Consider the following 19,361-nt stretch of genomic DNA (forward strand, 5'->3'; position numbering starts at 1 on the left):
TTATATGTTAACACAACTCCTCAATCAACAGGGTCCTCATATGGAGATCAGTGTGTTCATACTCAAACGCAGGATCAAGTTATTAGAGTGTACTTAAACCAGTGCCAGTACTCTCCATCTGCAGAGATGCCCCATACCAGTAACTGGAAAATTCAAATGTTTGGTATCAGCACATGTGCACAGTACTATAATGATGTTAACAAAACTGTATTTGTAAAGGAAAGCTCTTTTAGCCAAAAGACAGTGAACAACCCTAATACTATGCTGGGAAAAAGAAAGAAAAATAAGTAATAACAATAGAGAACAGATAAATGCTTTTTCATTTGTGGCACATGGACTATTTCAGGGAATCAGGAGAAGACTTCTACTTTTTTTTCTGACAGGGGCCAAATGCAAGGTCTCTCCCCACGTCTCCTACCAGCTATGGTAAGGCAACAGGACACCTTCTACTTTCTGGAAGTGAGCCCTGCGCAGAGGCAGTGGGCAGCGTCCCTTCACTTTCACAGTTCAACATTGCTTAAATGTTGACAGCCAAAGTTCTTCTAAAGCAATGGCAGAAGATGTATGAAATTATCCCGCAGGTGGGCTGCCACGAGTTGGACTGTCTTGACTTATGCACATGTATAGTGCAGTTAGTGCTCTGAATGCAGCTCATGTACACATACCTCAGCTAAATTTAAACTAGATAAGATGCTGTTGGCAGCGTAGCTGCAGCAGCAGAGAACTCAGCACAGACTGCAACAATTCACTAGTAACGCCATCAGGAGCTTCACATGACCATGCCTAAGATGCTAACAGTTAGAAGTGCATTCAAATGCGGCTTCACTTCAGCCAACATGTTATGTCCTACAGCTGCAGTCACTTCAGTGACAAGAAGAAAGAGGTACCCAGATTCTATTTACAGTCTGTAAAGGTTTTACCTAAGGGTAGGGGTCTCTAGTGAACCTGCAATGAAACACACATTTATTTAGCAATTAAGTGCAGGTTGGTTGTAGGTCGTTGGTGGAGTGGGAAAGAGTTCCTGACACAGTGATCTGACAAAATTATGACCATCAGTAGCTAGAGGATTGAGGTTGTGATAGTTCAGCTATGATATCTTACTTGCATATTTAGAGAAACAAAAGGTTATTAAAATGTTAAATATATTAAAATGTATTTAGCAACAGCATAGGCATAACTGAAAGCAATATTCTTTGATACCAATGATGGGTTTAATTAGGGTAATCTAATTTAATCAGGATAACTATAAAGGATCTGGTGAGGTCCACAGAAGCATGGCTTTACCTGCTTCAGCTACATAAACTGGTTTTGCTTTATCTTTGATAGAGTTATTGCAGCTATTTATTTCCTATGAAAAAAGCTGATAACCTAAATCAGCATCTGCTTATCAGGTTAAAGAAGTTTCTTCTTTATAATCTGGAAAGATGGCACTATTTCAGAGCTCAGTTTACCTTTCAGTAGATGTGGCCCCACTGACACCCAATCTGAAACTTCTCCCAGAACATGAAACCTGGGATACTGATTCTCATCTTTTTACCCTAGTACAATGCCCTAGTTTTGACCTACCTGGAGTTACTCCAAATTCACATTACTTTAAATAAAATAAAAATGAGATCAAAATCCAGTTATTAGAAGTATCAAAGGCTTGTTCTTCATTTTTAAAAAGGTAAGCTTGTCCCTACTGAATTAAGAGACATCATAATTAAATCTGTTCATGCTAATCATGTGGTATTATTCACCACCTATTATTTTTCATACCATAACTTAAATATAAATTATTATCATTGAGTATTCAGCACTGAACAATAACAGTGAGCTGTGGAATACAGTATTTAGTTCCACAAATGGATGAGGGCTTGACAGTTTCTTTTGTGAAGTTTTTGATATGTAAGTATAAAACTAGGGTTCTGCTAAATCCCACTCATGTGAGACTAATTTTCTACAAAATACCATACTAGTAAATCTCATTGCTGATGGAAAAAATGAGCAACATGGATGAAGTAAACATTTAAAATATACACTATTTGCTAGACTTTTTTTCATTTTGCTTCTCACTGACTTCAAACAGAGGTACTGCAAAGACTACCAAAAATATTTTCATTGTATTTGTCACGAAAGTCCAGTGATGCTTTTTAATAGCTGAGAAATTTAGTAACTACAAAAATTGACATTCAAATTATGACAATGGAACCTTGTGTAAAATTAAGTAAATACAGGACTCATTAAGCATAAACATTTATTATTTAAAAAGAAGTATTACTTAAAAATAAAATAGGTGCCCTACAGAACGTAAGCATTTCCCAAATTCCTTGCACTTTTAACAATGTTATGCTGAGATATCAAGAAATTTGGAAGCACCTAAGTGGAAATTCAATGATTATTTCTCTGGGGAGTCCAAATGTTAATATTCTAATTACAGAGGGAAGATCATCTCAGCTAACTTTAGATGTCTACAATTAGGTATGTACATCCATGCTAGTCATCCTACACTCCTTTTGTACTCAGTGGAGAGAAACAGGCCTGCAGATGTCATTTGCTTTTTCCCTCTTGTTCTCTAATCTTCTTTGCTGAAATTTCTCTGAAGGGGTATTTTATTTCTTTACTAATTCCAGCATTGACATTTCTAATTAAATTAGTGGCTCTTGGGCAACAAGAATTTAAGTGTCAGCATAAACTTTGAATGCATCCTGTTTGAAGTGCTACACTTTTCAGCATTTCACATTGAGGGGAAAAAGTGAAGAGAAAGGAAAACAGCTGGGGCCACAAAAGCACCAGGGTTGAGGCACATATATGTCTTGCTTGCACATGCTGAACAACAATTATTTTGAGACTTGTTCCACAAATTATGAAAACAGCCTAATGCTGAACTGCGAGCAGCTCTTTTGAATAGCCTCAGCCACCAGACATGTAAGGTGGACATGTATTCTATCCAGCATTTTATTCTAGCGGAACTAAAATTACATCTTGAAGGAAATCACTGTATTTCAAAACGTGCTGTTCTCCTCTAGTAAGGATGAAAAGTCAAAGTAGTCTCACATGTCTATGGTAGGGTTTGCATTCTGAATAGTACTTTGAATTCATAGTTTCCTGGGAATGTACTGTTAATAAAGGGTGACAACTGTTCTTGATTTTTTTTAATTAAAAAAGTACGAGATGAAGACCTACATAGATGTATTTTTGGCAAATCTATCTTTTCAGAAATTAACTTTAAAATATTGGCAGTTCACATCTTTGGTTCAAAGCAACCTTTTGTTTTGAAATATAAATGCAGTATTAAAGCTTATTACAGCAAATAAAAAGTTAAAAATGGAAAAAAATGGAAAAAATATTTTCTACCTAGTTTTAATGATTTGCTATTATCACTGATCATTATTTCCATTATCTCAAATGGAGATTCAGAGCTGCTCTTACTTCATGGCACCCACCCTTCATTCAAAAGTGGCATTTTTATGGAACTTGTACTCTTCCAATCTAACAGTAGTCTGGATAAATGGATATTAGACATAGATAGTATTCCTTAGCTCTAAATCAGGTAGAAGCACTTTAGTTTTGGAAATACTGACAGACTGTATTATGGAAGGGAGGTATGCCTCTAGGAAACAATTTTGCGCATCTCTGTCTTAAGTGCTCAGTTAACCCTGCTGCATGGAAATAGTTGGCAACTGCTTTGTTTAGAGCACTTCTCAGATTTTACTGCTTTCTGCTAAGCAGTCCTTTTTATTTTGTGCTGAGCCGGTAGTCAGCATGTTTTACTGATTCCTGCCACATTAGGCACACAGGCTGAAGTTGTTTTTGATTTTTCTATTAGCTGCTAATAGAACTAAAAGCTTTCCTCATTATTTTATTTACCATCCAATTGAGATAAATAGTTATTCAGCTTCACTGAATTTGCAATGGTTTGTACAGTTGCTTTGGCAGAGCACATACTAAGCTTAGTTGGTCTCAAAGCCTCCTACATTTGTTCCTTTGTATGCTTTTGTGTCTAAATCAAAATTCAGGAATGTGTTAGAAGTCTGTAATGTGTTTTACAAGTTTATTAAGATGAAACCAGTAATATTTTATAGTCCTAAAGTACCAAAAAAAAAAAAAAAAGGAAAATATACAGTACTTAGGTTGCACAATTTTTCCATTTTATGAGAGATTTAATTTGTCCTTTAAATTTAGGTTCACTCAGTAGACAAAAAAGTCAAGCATGAAGACTAGTTAATGTGCATTTTAACCTGTGCATATCTCTCAACAACACACACTAGAACTTGCTTAAGTGCAACTGCAAAGCAAAAAATATCCATTTGCTTTCCTAATAATCTATCCAATTAATCAGCCACACAAGGTCATTCAACAGTAAACAGAACAAGCTAGGCTTTGTGAAAATCTTTTCTAGCATTCATTCGGTAGCTGTTAGCAGTCCCACTGCGTAACCCAGAATGCTGCGTCGAGTCAGTGGTAGAAGAAGCGGCTTGACCGACCTGACCAGGACTGTTTCTTTCAAGTATCATAATCAGGAGTAAGACTTTTGCAACCAGTATATTATCCTAGAAGGTGCAGTTTTCACCACTTCTTTATTTTCTATTTGTCATTCTGTCCACTACAAAAGTAGCAAGACAGATCATCATAATTTCATGAAACTGAAATAAAGATGATAAAACTTAAAGCAACTTCTTTTAGAAAGATAATGAAAGGACCCATTAACAAAAGATCAAAGCTTAAGATTAAGAAGGGTATTTTCTCTTCTCAGCATTCTTCCAGTCACGTTAGAGCACAGACTATAACATGTATGTTTATTTCAACTGCTGGGAGTATGTCTGTGCTCAAAACAAGCTGGGCTTCTTTACCAAGCAAAGTTACACAAAGCCAAGCTGGATTCAGGCTTCGGGTTATGCCACCTAGGCATACACTGAAATCATTCAGATCTCTGAGTCAGACTTTGCTCATTGTATTCCTATGTACGGTCTACTTACGTGAACATAAAATTTTCCTTCAGGAAGGATTTCAACTCCAGTGTGACTATTCATGGCAATAAGGATGAAATGGTCATATGCCATGTATCTGCACACATATGCCTGCAGCAGAAGCAATATCTCTTTTGTTTCCCTGTATTAGGCTTATTAAAACATCTATCAAATTTATTTTGAATTTTTAAAAGCCAATATATTTGCACCTCTTTACATATGGATGCATCTAAGTATAAAAGCATAGCTGGGACTTTAAAAAGCCCAGTGAAATTTGTTAGGATTTTGGATCAACCTCACAAATCTTTCAGCATCTATTTAGGACTTTTCATAATCACTTTTAGATGATTAGAAACAGAATACTAGTCAAGTGGAAAACTGTACCTGGTAAAAATTACTGCCCAGATAAAATGTTGTCACTTTTGTAATGCTGTTTATTTAATGATAGAACATTTTCCAGTCAACAGTCTTGTCTAAAGGTATTTTCCCCACATAGTGAAGACAAGTTAAATAATTGTTTTGGGTGGGATGGGAAGTTTTAGCACAAATTGTATTTACAGAGACAATTTCTTGCAATCATGAAAGTTAACCTTTCTTCACTAATAAAGGCATACTTTAAAAAAACAAACTGCTGTGTAGGTTGGTAAAAGCTTTGTATATGATGGTTTTGTGACAAAGCCATAGCCTTGAAACAGCTTTGAAGTAGAAGTTTGGCAGTGCTTCAAAGCTGAGAGAGATGGCACAGCATAAAGGACTCTTCTCCTCTTCCTCCACATTCAAAATACAATACTAAAGCAGAAGGATGTGCTTAAATGAGGAAAGGATTAAAACTGTTTTTGCCAAGCTAGTAAAACATAAAAACAAAAACAGTACAAGTTACCTTGTTTTAAACACATAGAAGAGCGAGAACATATCTGAAACAACTTCTGAAAGAAGAGAATGGTTGATGGAATTGTTTTTCTTTCCAAGTTCAGAGCTAAGAATTATATCAGTCATTTTCAAATACAAGTAATATTATATTAATAGTCTTTTGTAGAGATTCCCATATATAAAATTCCTATACTTTATATATATATATATATATGAAAATAAAATTTCTTCTTTTTCAGAAAATTTGAACTACATAATTTTGTTCAGTGGATCAAATACAAATAATACTTCTTTCACTGACTGTTCTTTGTAAAGGGACATTCAAATTTGCCTTTAATGACAGAAAAGAAGCAATTAAATATAAAAGGAAGACAGCCCCTCCAGATGAGCTGGCAGAAATGAAAAAAACTCCGAAGAGATCCACACGTAATGTAAAGTAATTAAATGATAAAGATTTTTGAAATAGGCTAAACAAACACCTTTCAGAGACAGTTTACGTACAGCTGATCAAACTCTGAAGCAGGAAACAGCCTAGATGACCTCTCTGTGGGTTGCAATTTGGTTCTTTTCAGGTTATAAGACACAAAAATGAGTATTTTGTAAGCACATTTAGGTTTGGACTAAATTGGCTTCATTATGTTAAAATGTGTACATGCACGAAAAATGTTAGTATAGTCTAATCTGAGTTTCAAACTTTTAAGTCATGGAGTTTTTCACCATCTGGGGCCAAGGAAAAACCAACAGAAAAGAAATGGACAAAACAGTGTGCATACAAACTAACCAAATTAGCCAAATTCTGTAGGAAGCTGAAGGGCTGTGATTTGCACTGGACAGAAACTAGGGAGGAATACGTTTCGTTCATCAAGGCAGGAGATGATAAGGCCATAATCAAGTACTTCAGTTGCTCTGGAGGCAAAGAATAGGAAGAAGTGATAGGTAGGGAGGTAGCAGCCTAATCCTAAACTCACGTCCATTCAGTGCCAAATTCATAACCTCTGTGGAACAGGACAAAATTATGAAGCAATGGGAAATTATAGTGCAGTGAAGTGCCTATAATTACAAATAGCTTTAAATCAAAAGCTGAAGTTCAAAGCAGAGCCCAAATGTGACTTAGCACAATTACAGGTTTGCTTTCCATGCCTTACTAGGTTTGCAGCACTATTATGTGTTGCCTAATAGTGCTGCAATAAAACATTACTCACATTAGCAATACAGAAGACTGTGTCCAAATATATCCTAAGATTAGGCTAGAGCTCATTATAATCCAAAGCCCTCAGGTCAAAGCATCATAAAAATGTCATTACTAAAAGCAAAGAACATATCTGCAGCAATCATGTTTCTAAAAGCAGTCTATTCTTTAGAACTTGTCTTTATCATAGAAAGCCCTACTGTCTGCTGTCATCTTTACAGATGGAGTTCTTAATTCAAGTGTGTGACATTCAAAATCAAAACAAACAACTCAATATCCAGATTTTTATAAGCAGGTGACACGAACAAACAAATAAATAATATCCATGGCAATAAAAAATAGCAGGAAAAACTATTACAGAATATAAATTCACATATAAAAGACTGAGAGAAGGGCAGACCCCCCCACACCAAAACAACAGAAGTTCCAGATTTTGCTGTTCTAGCCAGATCTTAAGTTTGAGAAAGGATGAAGATAATCATACAAATTCAACAACCCTTTATTACCTAATGAAATACTTTTCCTAGCTATTTTCTCTTGCTCCTTCTCAAGTGAGCTGTACTATTGTCACCCCTTCCTAATTAACCAGGACTTCATGCTGTGCTGATGTTTCTCTACAGCTTTGGTTCCAGCAGCCAGCACTTTTTCCAGCCTAACATTTCTTTTAACACAAAGGAATATGCCTTATCATATGGAAGGTGTTACATTAGGATGTTGCATACTTTTCTGCTTTAGTAAACTGACTACAGCACACAATGGACACCCAGCAATCTCTGATTCTCCCCTATAAACAATTTATATACTACCTTTTCATCACTCTTGATTTCAAGGACTAGCTTTCTACCCGTCTGCTTTTCAGTAACTATAAAAGTCAATCAGGCTCTGCTCATGGATGCTTATAATATTTTAACAAAATTGCACCACTGAGCAGGTACAACGTTCAAACTATTTTACATACCGACAATCACATAGGGGAACACTAAGCAAAGATCTCACAAGCTCAGCTGTTCACTGTGGCTGCTGATTATCAAACTATTCATTTTTTTCTAATTTACTAATTCACTAATTATATTGTTTACTACAGATTTCATATTCAAGGCAGCTAGAACAATGGGTCAGCATATGAGATAGATAAAGATATTACTTAGTATTACCCCTGTTATGGAAAGCTAGCACACATAATACTGCTTAAAGGAACTGGTTGTGTTTAAAATCTATACCTATAATTCTGGAGACCAGATAACTGCAAAATATTTTTACGCCTTAAGTAAATAATCCAAACCATGACTGAATGCCTTCCTGATAATAGTATATTTCTTGAAGGGATCTGAGTGTCTATCAAGATGATGACTGCATTTCTTTGCATGTGGAAAATAATTTTTTGCTCTAGCAGGGTCACCTACAGCACATTGCACAGGATCGCGTCCAGGAGGGTTTTGAATATCTCCAGAGAAGGAGACTCCCCAACCTCTCTGGGCAACCTGTGCCAGTGCTCTGTCACCCTCACAGTAAAGTTTTCCTCATGGTCAGAGAGAACTTCCTGTGTTTCAGTTTGTGCCCGTTGCCTCTTGTCCTGTCACTGGGCACCACTGAGAAGAGTCTGGCACCATCCTCTTGACACCCTTCCTTTAGATGTTTGTATACATTGATAAGATCCCCCCTCAGTCTTCTCTTCTCCAGGCTAAACAGGCCCAGCCCGCTCAGCCTTTCCTCGTAAGAGAGATGCTCCAGGCCCCTAACTATCTTCATATCCCTACGCTGGACTCTTTCCAGTAGCGCCATGACTCTCTTGTACTGGGGAGCCCAGAATTGGACACAGCACTCCAGCTGTGGCCTCACCAGGGCTGAGTAGAGGGGAAGGATCACCTCCCTTGACCTGCTGGCAACACTCTTCCTAATGCACGCCAGGAGACCATCGGCCTTCTTGGCCACAAGGGCACATTGCTGGCTCATGGTTAACTTGTTGTCCACTAGGACTCCCAGATCCTTCTCCACAGAGCTGCTTTTCAGTAGGTCAACCCCCAACCTGTACTGGTGCATGGGGTTATTCCCCCCTAGGTGCAGGACAAACATAGCAACCTTCAAGAACAGACTAACCAAAAGGACCAAGTGGCTACTTTTTCTGACAGGTTCAGAATGAGTACTCTCTGTATTAATTATGAGTATCCTTGGGTGTTCTCTTATGGTATGTACTGTAGCTTGCTGTCAGAATCATCACTATAATCCACTCACTACTGGCATCATGCTCATTTTCGTCATACTGTCATTTCCTCTACAACTGATGATTAATCTATTTAGCTTGTCAAAATTAACACAGACAATCAACTTCTATATATCTGAGACAGGTTATATATCCTGTAAAACATACTTCCTGGCAATACGAAAATGCTGCCAAATAAAAATACTATGCAAGACTACTAGTTCTTGATCAGTATTATCAGTACACTCACAAACACTTTCTTACTTAAAAATGTATTTGTCTTTTTCTAGAAATGATAGTAGTTCTCTACAGTTAGGTCTTAAGTTTATATATGGGCTTACCTTCACTCAAGGGAGTCCAGTTCTTACTATGGGGAATGAATGTCACCTTCTACTTCTTTCCTACCAGTCTGTGCAAAAATACAATGCAGTGCCTCTTGATGCTTTACCATCCTCAGGCATAGCAGGTGGGGTTCCTGAAGTCTCATTTCTTCTTATGTAGATATGGTATTTTCCAGCTTTAAGTACATGGCTGTTGGCAGCATTCATTTTCTTTTCACAGAGGTACATGTGGTCCAGATTTGATCCATGGAATGTCAGCTGGAACACCTTAAATTAAGACGATGAGATGATGTGCCTGCAGAAAGATGAGCACAATATAGTAGTTTGGATTAAGGACTTTGGACTGCAGGTCACTTCCTACTACAAATCCAAATTTATTTCCATCTCTTGTTTTAAATAACATGTCCTCATTAATAAAGTACCATAGTACTTTGCTATCTTTGAAAAGTATTAACTCCATTTTGAGATAGGAAAGTTCTGTGAAGCTTATTTTCAAGATAGGGATCCAAAGCACAGACAGAGTAAAGGCTTCTTCTTTATCAAATATTTAAATATTCCTTTTAGCATCATGAGAAATTTTCAGATGCCTGGATTTGAAAAATATAGGTTCTTTCAGAAATCCTGCAGGTACCAAATTGCATCTGCATCTCTACCTGTATTCCATTCCGTTATATATCTCACTAATTAATAGAAATTGACACAGGGAGTCTGAAGACAAAAAATATCTGTTTAAGTTATGACAGAATGCATAGTCCTGGGATTCATGTGCACTGTCATATCATGCAGAATTATAAGCATTTACTTTTTGTTCTGTATACCATTTCAAAGGACAAATTGTTATTCCTCCAAAAAGAAAAGCATGAAACACGGCTGACACTGTTTAATGTCTTTATTAACAACCTAGATGATGGAGCAGAAAGCACCCCAGTAAGGCCAGGGATGACAAAAATTGGGGAGGAGTGGTCAATACGTTGGAGGGTGGGGCAGCCATTCAGAGGCACCTGGACAGGTTGGAGAATTGGGCTAGCAGGAACCTCAGCAAGTTCAACAAAGGGAAGTACAGAATCCTGCCCCTGGAACACATTAACCCCATGCCGCAGTACAGGCTGGGAGCTGACAGGAGAGAAAACAGCTCTGCAGAAGAGACATGGGGTCCTGATAGACAACAAGCTGAACATGTTAGCAGGGCACCCTTGCAATGAGCAAGTTGTGCATACTGGGCTGTATTAGCAAAATTTTAGTCAACCGGTCAAGGGAAGTGAATCTCTCCTCTGTTTGACACTTGACTGTGTCCCACTTTGGACTCCACATGAACAAGACAAGGAAAACACTGACGAAGTGGAGTAAGGACAACAGAGGGCTATCAACGTGCTCAGGGGACTGGAAAACATGGTGTACAAGGGCAGGCTGAGAGAGAGAGCTGGATTTGTTCAGCCAAGAAAAGAAGGCTAAGGGGAAGATCTAATTGCTGTTTGCAGCTACCTAACGGGTCATTACAAAGAGGATGGAGCCAGATTTTTCTCAGAGGTCCACCATAAAAGATGAGAAGCAACATTCAAAAGTTACAGCAAAGGAAATTCTGACTAGATATGAGGAGAAAATTTTTCATTGATGTTGGTCAAATACTGGAAAAGGTTTCTTAGTGAGGCTGTGGAATTTCCATCCTTAAAGATACTAATATTTGAATGGGCATTAACTTGAACTATCTAATCTGACATTAAAGATAGTCTTGCTTTGAGTAGAGATTGGACCAGATGACCACAAGAGGTCCCTTCCAACATTATTATTCTATAAAGCATTCAAGTGGGTGTGGAAACTAATGTTGGCTCTATACTTCTGTTTATCCAAGATCTATCCAAATGCAGATGGCATGGTCAAAATAATTTCGTTCGGAAGAACAGAACTCCTATTTCCCTACAGCTGCTTAGGAGATTCTATGCCAAATTCCTATATTAATTACAACTTTTATCTTTAAAAGACATTTCTCAGTCAAAAGAGAAAGATATATTCTTAAGGGAGAAGAGATCACATTTTTTAATATAGAAATACAAAAGGATTGCTATAATGGTCTAAGAAGTATTTTCTCCAACACTAGGTAGTGAGATAAAAAATTCAACAAAATTTGATTTGTGCTCTTCTCTTCCAGTTGATTTGTATTTTCACAATACAAAAATCTTGCTTTAATGTACTTATCTTCCCATCTAATCCATTCTCAATGCGATTTTTTCTGCAGAGATACCATAATGCCTTCTTTGGATATTTTTTCATTTCATGTGGGAGAATGAGGTAAATAATCTACAGCAATTCTTTACAGGGAAACCTAAGAACTGTTCCTTGTTCCTCCTTCCCAGATCCAAATGGATGTGCTAATACCTATAAAGATCAGTTTCAGAGTGGCCCAATCCTTTTATCTCACTACCAGCATCATCTTCACAACTCTACATGCTACCATCAATCGCTTCTTTTGTCAAGATAACTCTTTTCTAGTTAAGTATGTGGAGAGCCAGACAGTGACTGAGCCATTACTACTTTACCCCATGAGTAGTTAAAAAGGATACTACAGTGGCTACGTCTCCTGATATCACCCAAAGAAAGCCTCGATTCCAACACTAATCTCACCTACAAAGAGCCGTTTTACTGGTAAGAGAAGAAAGAGGATATGTCAGTGAGTCACTGTGTTCCTTCACAAGCTATCATCCTTTTTTTGTTCTCCACTACAAATTGTACTTCTACACATGCTACTGGGCAGGGAAAAGTGTAATTTTATAGAGCTAAACAGGCAATTCATCTTTAGAAAAGAACTAAAGGATTTGCTCTCCCCTCCCCAAAACCCATTATAAAAAATAAATGTTCATAAACATATGCAGTATTTTTTCCCCAAGTCATAAAAGTGAAGTGTAGCTTAAATAAATACTAAATCTGATTTCAGGCTCCCTGGCAGGAAAATGAGACTTTTTAATGTTATTATGAACACGGCACTAATAAAATTTATAGCATATAAATAGCATTTAAAAGTGTAAGGATTTAGATATTGATTTGCATTCTTTAGAACTCTTCATTACCTTCCAGTTACTTTCAGAATACATCAGAATCCTTTTATTCATATCTCTATTACAGTACTACCAACAAAGCATTAAACCTGACATTAACATCTTTATTTCTTTAGATTAAAAAAAATACATACTGAATGACATATAAAGCCAATGGGTTATTGAAAATTCAGTGGAGCAACGTGACAAAAAAAACCCTTTTATACTTTGGTACATTTTAATATCTGAACAACTTTATGTGGAAGTTAATGGCATTCGTCACTTTCTCATCGGATTTTTAAGAAATACGTTAGAACAAATGCAAAAGATGGCAAAATAGGAAAAAAATGAGAAAATTGGTTTCATATATTTCTGCCTAAAGAGCAAAATCCTCCATGGATATAAATGAGTGCAGAAGCTTTAACATAAATAGAGTTAAGCCAATTTATGCCCCAAAATCCAAACCAGAAAAATTACATGAATTGTAGACTGCAGATGCTTACACATTAATCAGTGAATCAGGTGCACGATCTTTTTCAGATGAAACTGCAATACGATTTGTTGCAAACATACCTACACAGAACTTAAATGCAAGTGGTCAAATTCTTTTGTTTAGTTCGCTTGGGATTGTGCATGTGAAATGTTTTCTGCTAGCATACATTATAAACTGTGAGTTTTAATATTTTTGTACAAGTGGAAATATCTTCTCAGTTAAAATAGTTTTGCATCTTTTTTTCCCCCCATTTTTCCCCAAGTCTACTACTAGTGGTAAAACCTGGCCAACTCAATACAAATAACAAGAAAATAAAACTGAAACACCTATATTTAGAACTCTTTCTGTTCCAGTTTAAATAATGGTAGTTGGAAGAAAAGAGGGGAGAAAAATATATATGTTGTTTTTCTCCCAATGTACCTCATGTTTACAATAGCTAAAAGAACTAAACATCTGTTTCATTCCCACCAAATTCACGACCCTTCCAAAATCTACAAAAACCAGAAGGACTAATAAATGCACATGACAGATTACTGATTCTTGAAATCGCATGAAAACCCCAGAACATCCTGGTGCCATCCTTCACTTGGCCTAAATGCAAAGCAACAGGTCCCGATGTCTATCACTTCTCTTGAAATTCCACTAATACGATTTTAGTGATTGCTACGGACATTAAAATTTGATTGCTCTGAATATAAACACCCTTGATATTTTCTTTTCCTGTACCACACAAATTATTTTATGTAATTCAGAAGTAAGCTGCTGAAGCCCATCTCCCTCTAACTTTGCTAATGATTTCAGGGTGTGCAAGAAAAATCTTTTATTACTGAGCACTAACAGTGCTCAGCACCCTCTATGACCAAGGCCTAGCTTGTTGAAATCCATTCTTGATCAGTAACTAAATGTGTTACTCTTTGCCCCTGTGGTATAAGAACAAATACTTATGTAGTCAGTACAGAGCAACTCATCAAGCCCAAGCATCAGGTTGCATTTCAAGGTTCCATCCAGCTGGTGGAAGTGAAAATCTATACGAGGACGCCTGGGACATGAGACGAGAACAAAATTGCTCCGCACCACTGCGCTGGCTGATAAATGGCACACTGAGAAAGACATTACTCTCCTCCCCCACAGCTTGCTCTAAAGGAAATCTGTAAGAAGATGCTTTTGAGATCATGTTTCTTATTATTTAAATTCTCCCTCAACAAATAAACCAACTCTGATATGCATGAATCTTAAGAAACAGACAGAAATCCCAGCTGTATCCTGGGACACAGAAAGCTTTCATAATCTACAACTGACAATATACAGGAGGAGGATGGTGTAACAGTCACTACCATCTGGGACACAAGAGGACTAGGCTTGATCTTCTAGTCCGCCACATACTACTACTCCAACAGTTAAACAACTCACTTGGTCTTTTGGCTTAGCAAAACTGAGGGCCCAACAGTGCTTCTGTGTTCCCTGTCTGAGTACACAACTCATCTGCGTCCTACTCTATATTGGAATGAAATCCTTCTCTTCTTTCCCGCACATTGATTTTGAAGTTGGAAATCCATGTATCAGGTAGGAGAAAAGCTGTGAATCCAGACGTTCAACAACGGTGCTAGGTCTGCAGGCTGTACACAGCACACACCTAAATGTGTGTACATTAGTCTTTAGAAAGAGAATGACACTAAAACAGTTTATCTCAGAAATTATGAACATTACAGATTTTTAATCCCTACAGACAGAGTTTCAAAAGCTAGTTGGAGCCTACCTCTCACTGAAGTGAACTGGAGTTATAACATTGATTCTAGGCATTACACATTAAATGGAAAAATGCAAGCACCCCAAAATGCTTGAGCCTCAGCTAGAAGTGAGCTTTGAAATGGGATCTCAGTAACATTATACTATATTAAACATCTTCCTTACAAACCTGACAAAGTACAAACTTTGGAGCCACAAGCTACAGAAATTAAACTCTAGGGGCTGTTTGAACAAACACAAACAGATCTGCAGCATGTTATCCTTAGCCGTTGTTAGGTGCCTGTGAAACACCGAAGTGTTGTACAAGATAAAAATTGAGATGGCACTGCTTCATTTAGCTTATGTATCCAACGACAGGTACAGGTAAGGCACAAAGACTTTCTAAAAGAGTTAATTTAGATCATACCTTGTACTAGTCAGTTTATATCTGGCCAGAAGGAGCTATCTTGGCACTACTTTAAGTAAAAAAATGCCTATAGTACAGCAGCATAGCTAACAGGAGACAAGAGGAACAGCATCTGTGAACATGCCAAGCGTTAGCCTGTGTATGGCTTGCAACGAGATTAGGAATAATCCATCCTTGGATAAATCTTATTAATTCCTTCCCTGACCCAGATGAAAATTTCCTGCGTTTCATAGCCTTTTAACAATTCTACTGGTCCAATGCCAACATATGGTAAAAGTAGCCAAATGAGAGCCGAGGTGACCTCCCTGTGTCACTGATGGACCATCACTTGGACACAGTACATCTTTGAGCAAACAATAAGCTACGGTACTTACTACAGAAATAGAACCTATACTGAGCTATAAGGTTTAAAGACCGGCGTGAGTAAAATGTTTTCAGGACGAGTGATTTAGAAATCTTCACTATATGTAAATTACCTCATCTTTTGGTCTTTATAAACATAAAACACAAGCACACAGGGTTTCTAGGCAGCTGTTTGTTATCCAGAAAGGCAAGTCATGGCTGTCTGTAAAACCAAAATGTAACTGGTTTCTAACAACAAATCAAATAAATACCACTAAAAGCTATTATCATCTGTAAATAATATTGAAGGGAGATGGTAAGTTCTTTCACAGAGACCTTATCATTTCCGTATTTGTGGATAGACAGATGAACAAATCTACGCACTTTCTGTTTAATCAGTATATAAACAGTTTCAGTATACACAAATCAGTATGAATTTGTGTACAGTTCACAAAACCTAAAATAAAGAAAAAAATCTAGACAGTTGTAATTACACTTATTTTTGTTCACTTGCTTTTATTCATTTTCTGTTTTTAGATAATTTTTGCATAAAATCAAAACACCAAAAATTCCACTGATCTAATTTTACAGGATTCTTAGGTAGCCTTACAACATTTTTAAATGACTTGAGATTACTTTACTGTGTCTCTATCTTTCTTTACCTTAAGAAATCAAGACAATAATGTACAAAATCATAGTAACTTTCAAATACTGGATTTTTTTTCTTACCTTGTTTTGGGAAATGTTTAGGAAAGGCTGGAAAGAGGCATACACATCTATCAAGTTTCAGAGTTTTTTTTCATTTTGAATGAGGATGAAAATACATTTAAAATATTTTCAAGAACTGAAGTTGCAAGAAAAATAAAATTTAATTTCAGATACAGTGGAAACTGTCAGACAATAAAATGAAACCATTTCTTCTTAAAAGGTGACACTGAAAAATTTATTGCATACTTTTAAAATTAATTCAACCCTCACTACACCATTTAGGGGAAAAAAGACAGTAGAGAGTGAGCTGTTGTATATACAGAGAGGGCACCACAACAGACTTCTTAGAAATTTTTTTAAAAAGCGGTGAAGAAAAACCTCTGAATAAAATGGAGAAATTCAAAATGGAAAAATAAAATATCTTCATACTTTGAGAAAATCCAGAAATATTGTTAAAAAAAGAACCTCTTACAGGTTTACAATTTTGTGACAAAAGGCTATATCCACAAAATCACATCACTCAGAAAAGAAAAAATAATAATTTGCCTAAACATTTTAAATAACTCCTGTTCATATTTGACTTTCCTTAACAAGCAGTATTCACTTGTAATAATTAGGAGTTAATCCTATCAGGATTTACTATTAAATTAGGAGAACTCTATTAAATTAGGAGAAACCAGTAATTCATAGTCGCGAGATAGCTTTGAGCAGACAGCACTAGTAATTTTCCAGAAGCAGTTCTTCAGTGAGGAGGAAGCAGGGGTGAAAGATGGAAGTATATTTTATTTTTAGAAAAAGCTGCTCTTTCAGACTTCTAGGGATGGGAGGGGGACCTGGTATTAATAAACTCAGGGAGATTAATCTAGCAGGCAAAGATAACTGGTCCCATTTCTCATCAAGTGGAATACTGCCCTTATTCTTACATCTACAAAATGACACCTAAAGTAGCATGTGGCCAATTGCACCAGGAAAGAAAAAACAGAAGTGTAAAACAGTTTCAGAAAGTACTTTAACAGATTTTAATAGAAGAGAGAGTTATATTGCCCATTGTGAAATGGGAGAAACTATGATTTTCAATAGCTCCTTCCCTGTGCTGAGAATTTCTGTATGTTAGAATTGTGAGGACACCTTTATGGATAGCAAAGCTGTTCACGTTCAACAGCCCAAGCTGACTCATCATAAGCTTCTGGCAGACTTACTGTAGGGAGAGCAGGAGAAAAGTTTTTTTGGCAGGTTGAACTTTAAAGGAAGTAGGGTGTTTCAAGCTGCTGAGGAATCTAGATTGTGACAATAAATCCCTGAGAGATGGATTAGTGGGCAGGTAATGGCAAAATGCATGTGATAAATTGCAGGGTTATGTGGTAAACTTATTTATTACATGCCTATGCAATTTGTCATAGGGCTGTCTCATTTATCACCTCCCTCTGTGAGATGCATATATTAATACTGCATACTGCTATCTTTGCCTGACAGCTTATGGTCCTGTTTTTGGTATTCATACATCATTATTCCCTGCTCTCTCCTATCACAAGAAATTTCATCCAGTCATATTTCCAGAGAAATGCTGAGAAAGTATTACTGATCCAAGCGGTGCCATGTCTTATACTCTTCCTGCATCAAATTAATAATGGAGAAAATACAGCTTATGCAAAACCACTTAATGGCTGAGGAAAAAGGTGTAAGGTCAGTTGTTCCCATTCTGCTGCTCACAGATTTATTTTATCACGTTATGTCATTGTTCAGTCAGTAAAAGCGACCTGTTATCTTCACCCAGCTGATGTAGATTTTGTCAACAATCTTCTGCCAGAATACCTTTTTGCATAAATGGCTGATTCAACAAAAAACTTCTTGCTGTTGCTGGTTTTCTGTGGGATTATGTCAGCTTTGAGCAAGGGCTAAACACATCTCTTTGTTGAAATACCTACAACAAAAGGCTACAATTGTACTTTCTTAGACTTTGTTTTGTCTACAGTGAGTCAACTACAGTGGTAGTTACCTCTGAGTCAGCTAAGGCTCTCCTGAGATTACCCAGTCCTGTACGCATCAGGGTAAACGTAAGTCATGGAATACTTTTGGTAAACTCATTATAGTTAGTGAGTCAGTTCAGTTAGCACCTAATGAAAGACATGCAGTTCTTGCTCCCTCTCTCTGTTTCTCAGACTCTTTAATGCTTGCTGGTTTATTATCTGTTACATATAAAGCTCAGACTAGTTATGAGCTCCAACACAACTGCCCAAGAACGTACTTCTTGTACCTACCTCATACTCGAAGTTCACGTGGAAAAAACAGAGTGTATCATAAAACAAGAATAAAAGTTGTGAGCAAGAAAACAGAAGAGCAATTTTCAATTACAACTATAGTTCTCAAGGAACTCCACAGATGACCAGACAGTACTTAAGCAAGAATTTAATCTGAAGCTATGAAAAAGTAAACTGAGCAAAAAGAAATTACTAGGAAAAGCTGTATTATTGATTTTCTGGCATAGTGTTAACAGTCTATAATTAAGCATCTCAGACATTTAAAAAGCGCTTTTTTTTTTTAATTTTCAGCTTTTTAAGCTCTTCTTTTTTTCAGGATTTCTGCAAAGTCTCTGTCCAGCTGTCTTGCATGGAAACACAGTCCTTTATTCTGTCCTCCCTCTTCCTGAACGAGATACTGAACGTCTTGTTAAAAAGACTATGGTTTTCAGGCTGTCCTACACAGATCTGACGAATTAAACTTTGAAATACACTATTTGGTATATCATTTCAAAAGAGAGGAAAAACTTCACAGCTGTTTCTATCAGCATTTAGATCAGTGAATCAGACATATATGGAGGGCTTCTGAAATCCCTAACTTTTGACCACATCCTAACAGGGATCAGAGACCGAGAAGGCAACTGCTGGAAGATTTAAAATAACTTAAGTTAGAATTCTACAAGCTGCAGAACATTTTTGCATCAGATTACAAGTTTGGGCAGGCATATGAGGCAATGTCAAGTGGACTCAGATGAAAATATAAAGATCTACAGTAATAGAGGAACAGGAAATATGTGATCACTTCCTTCAAGTTTTCAAAATGCATTTAAACAGACTCAGCCTGCGGGAAA

At 36.9% G+C, this 19,361-nt stretch overlaps 1 protein-coding gene across 1 annotated transcript in view; it reads right to left on the reverse strand.

Moving 5' to 3' along the window:
• CDH12 (cadherin 12) overlaps positions 1 to 19,361 on the reverse strand; it is a 791,024-nt gene that overhangs the window by 732,273 nt on the left and 39,390 nt on the right. Inside the window, exon 2 of the mRNA XM_064506878.1 lies at positions 9,550 to 9,844. The gene's annotated coding sequence lies outside the window, so the exon portion shown is untranslated. The remainder of the gene's footprint in view (positions 1 to 9,549; positions 9,845 to 19,361) is intronic.

This window comes from Dromaius novaehollandiae, chromosome 2 (assembly GCF_036370855.1).
Source record: "Dromaius novaehollandiae isolate bDroNov1 chromosome 2, bDroNov1.hap1, whole genome shotgun sequence".
Classification (NCBI taxonomy): domain Eukaryota; kingdom Metazoa; phylum Chordata; class Aves; order Casuariiformes; family Dromaiidae; genus Dromaius; species Dromaius novaehollandiae.